Below are 4,525 nucleotides of genomic sequence, written 5' to 3'. Positions count from 1 at the left end.
AACAACAAAAAGTATGGGAACAAAAAAAGCATTTTTCCTGTAAAAACGTCAACCAGTGATCACTTGACACTTTTCATGATTTTACCAGAAGAAAAAGTTCGGGTAAAATCTTGCAACTTCATTCTCTACACAACTCTCCAAATATCGCTCTCATTTACAGGATTTTGGAGGAACTCGGAGTACGGGATCATTTTTCCCGTAACTTCCTGCAAGTTCGTGTAAAAACCTGAGTACTGGATCAGAGCTAATAAATCATTAGCAATACGAACCGCGTGCATATATTCTCTTTATTCATTCCTGGACCATAACATACTTATGGTCATTAACGCTGTTTTATTGTCCTGCCTTCACTTTAAATTACAATGATAAGACAGTGTAAAATCAGAAATAAAATGGTGTAGATATCCCATACAAATAAAATAGTGTATAATGATTTCATATAAATATTTTCAAAGATAAAATCTGTGTTCGTATGGAAAAGTAGCTTATGTCGAAAGGCTGGCTTTAGTATAATGCGGCAATCCCTTTATTTTTTAAACGGCAAGGAATTTTTTGATGAGACTTAATAAGAATATTGACTTGCTAGTATCGGAACTATTTCTTCCATGTTTATTTGCCAAAAGTTGTTCAACGGCTTAGCGCCAGTGAGTCATTCGCAATCGTATGCTGCGAATGCCGATTTATACTAAAGCCAGCCTTTCGACATAAGCTACTTTTCCATATGAACACAGAAATAGTGTATAAGCAGATGCTTTCAGAAAAATGGGCCCAAATGGTATTTCTTAGTTAATATGATACATATTTTTTGTGGATTAATAGTTAAGGAACCAATAAAAAGCGTGGTGTACTCAAAATGTGAATACTTTGATTAAGAAGCGCACAACTAAAGTTTAAAGTTGATGAATTCGTTTATAAAAACTTCCAATATGTTTTTCTCAAAACTATACTTTTCATGTTACACTATTTCATTGTTCCAGCGACGATATGTACACATGTACATGGCTTTGAATGTGCTAAGTGAACAAAGCTTCTACTACGTACTGTACCAAATTATGCTTTTGAGCTTTAAGCACGCCATAGTGAAAGCTGGTTCTAGTATCCACTAAGCATAGTGAAGAGAATGCCCAAAAAAAAATGTTCGTAGCGAATTTCACCATTGTTTGGTTACAAAATCGAATGTTCAAAGCTAATATAATTTCAGCGCAAAATGTTTGGAACCTAAAGATATTTTTGTGTGGATTATTAAGTATTTCAATATTCTCAGCAAATTAAATATCAGCGGATTTCTTGCGGATATATTTGTCCATACTTTTAAAATCTCTTTTTGCCTCTGGCAACATGTTTCGCGTAAAAAAAATAAGACGAAGAAAGACGCGTGAACATAGATATCTGGCCAATGTCTGTCTTTTCGGCATCATTTTCTAAAAACTCTTTGGGGAATTTGTAGGCTGTTCCAACCAAAACAGGCGCAAACATACACAGTTGACCGCGAATATACAGTATCGGTCATATCTATAGCACGCCATTTCAAAGTGATATTGTGTGCCACTTATGTTTACTTATTTATTTTTAAGAATTTTCAATTAAAACACATTTCTTTCTCCAATCAAACCCATATAAACGCAAGTTTAACAATTTGTAGAAAACTACAAAAAAGTCCAACAAATTTTCACCCAAATTTCAAACGTTTTTCTCTGAAGTGTTAGAATTTTTTTGAGTACACAGTTTTATAGCCCAATCTATTTTAGTCTGATAATGTACAAGTTTCAAGTGGCTAAAAGCTACCGTTGATTTTTTAGAATTTTTTTCGCCAAAGGTGTTGTGGATTTTTTCCATATACAAATAAATTGAGTTTATTCTTATATGGAAGCCAATGCGACGAAAAATTCTAATAAATCAACGGTAACTTTTAGCCACTTAAAATTTGCACATTATCAGACTAAAATTGAAGGGGAGAAAAAATTTTAAATTTTAGTGTAAATTTGTTGCACTTTTTGGTAGTTTTCTACAAACGGTTAAACTTGGGTTTATATGGAGTTTGTCTGAGAATTAACTATATTATAATTGAAATTTCTTAAAAACCAAAAAAATCATTAATAGTGGCAAACATGATATGACCGATACCGTACATACGTTTTCTTGGAGCTTTCTTCTTGGTCGTCATTTTCTTAGGCGTCTTATTTTCGCGGCCAACCTTTGAACTACCGTCTTTTTGTCGTATGCACTGACGAATTTCATTTGATAAAGAAGAGTGCATATGTACTCAAGGGTAAATGTCCGTAAGCGCTAGCCACGTGATTTTAAATTACCACCCCCTGTGGTTGTTTAGATGTCAAAGGCAAAACAGAAAAACCTTTTTATATACATAAATACATATACGTTTGTACAAACAAATTGTACGTTGCTCTAAGAGGCGTGTGAATGAACTCATCTGTGCGTAAACTTTGAACTTCTGAAGTTAAGTCTATCTATTGTTTTCAAAGGAAAGTGCTATTGTAACTAAATTTTGTACAACGACCTACAGCAGGGACACAAAGCAATGCATAAAGTAATGAAGGCCACATTAATAATGTAAGCTTGTGAGAATAGAAAATGTAGAAAACTGACCGATAATAGGTTACGTTAGGTTAGGTTGGAGTGGCAGCCCCGCGCCGAGCGCGGAGCACACGTGGGCCGGAAAAGCCCGTTGTGATACCATTGGCCGAAGCCATTTGTTTCTTTCCCTTCCTTAGTAATTGAACCACCGAGTGCGTTTTATATAGCACAAAAAGTCGAGGACGTTCGCCGAGTTCAAATCGGCTAAACAATCTAGAAAGTACTTGTTGAAGAATCGGTTGCGCGTGTTGGCCAGGGCGGGACAATGGCAGAGATAATGTTCAACGGTCTCCACCTCTTCCTCGTCTCTGCAACTGCGACAAAAATCGTTGGTGGGGTATCCTAGCCTTTTTCCGTGTGTCCGGTGATAACCCCGACTACTAATCTGAGAGAGGAGCGGTCCAGCAGGGTAAGATCGCTATGGATCGCTTTACATCAATTTTTGGCCAAATTTGCCTGGTAGTATGGCAGGTGGTTTCCACAGCCCACCTAAAATTTACCTCCTCGACGAGTTCCGTCATTAGTCTGTGTTTGCAGGAGGTTAGAGGTATGCCCGCGTTCTGAGCAGAATTGACTTCAGATATTTCCGTCCCTCTTCTTGCCAGCTCGTCGGCTAGGCAGTTGCCAGGAATGTCCCTATGTCCGGGGACCCATACAACAGTCAAGGAGCATTTTGCTGCCAGCAGGTTGAGAATCTTCCTGCATTCTATGGCTAATTTGGACGTTGTTCCGTTAGAATTGAGAGATTTGATAGCAGCCTGGTCAGAATAGATAGCAATAGGCCGTCCTGGAGGGGCGGAGGCTGTAACCCACCGTGCCGCCTCCATTATGGCGTTTAATTCTGCTTGAAAAACACTACAATGGTCCGGTAAGCGAAAACTGAGGTTTAGCGCGAGTTTGTCAGAGTAGATCCCGCTACCCACTCTTTTGTTAAGCTTGGAACCATCTGTATGTATGGCCGTAGACCCTGGGTTCAGGTATGTGGCCCTTTCCCATTCGTTCCTCTCTGGGATCCTTGTGGAGAATTTGTTGTCTAAGCAGAGTAGAGGAGTGGTATAATCTATCTGTCGTAGATTATCCGGTAGAGTTTTAAGTACTTTTGCGTGTTTGCGTGTACTATGTGTGGTTTTATTCCCCATTTTTTGCCTATTGCCGTCTTACTGGCATAAAGGGCGGTATTGGCCTTTCTGGAGCGGTCTTCAATGTTTCGCTTCCAGTCAAGTTTTTTGTCTAGAATAATTCCAAGGTATTTGACCTCGGATGAGAGAGTAAGTGCCACTCCGTTTAGGGTGGGAGGTTTAAATAAGGGAGTTTTATACTTTCTTGTAAAAAGTACCATTTCCGTTTTGGTAGGATTGACGCTAAGTCCACATTCCTTGGACCAGATGTTTACCAGACCAAGTGCGTTTTGCAATAACTCACTCAGGACCTGAAGATTTTTGCCCGTTGCCACGATTGCTATGTTCAAGACTATTTATTATTACCGACGAAAAATTATTGCATTTAAGAAAGAGGTTCAATACCGACAACTGATTCGTAAGCCTTTTCCCAGTTCTTGTGTATTTGATATCTATCGCATTTTTTATTACTCCCTCCCTATTCTAACAAATGACTTCCCTGATAACGGTGGTTTCAGAAAGCAATTTCCTTACCCACATCTTCTCAGAGAATTAACGGATGAGATATACGAGCCACGGCTCTCGGTAGCCCGACGGGGTCTCAGATAAGATAGGCCCTTTAAATTTAAACTTTTCGTATGGCTTAGACAAAATCTATATTTCACTAACTACGCACACTTACATTAGTATAAAGATAATGTCAACGCGAAGACGAATACGACGAGGTGAGGTGAGCACCACTAATACAACTTCATCTTCATCCTAATCTTCATCTTCATCTTCATCTTCATCTTCATCTTCATCTTCATCTT

The sequence above is a fragment of the Rhagoletis pomonella genome, unplaced genomic scaffold (assembly GCF_013731165.1).
Source record: "Rhagoletis pomonella isolate Grant_MI unplaced genomic scaffold, Rhpom_1.0 Rhpom_scaffold_00006, whole genome shotgun sequence".
In the NCBI taxonomy this organism is placed as follows: domain Eukaryota; kingdom Metazoa; phylum Arthropoda; class Insecta; order Diptera; family Tephritidae; genus Rhagoletis; species Rhagoletis pomonella.
Note: the sequence above shows the minus strand (reverse complement) of the source record.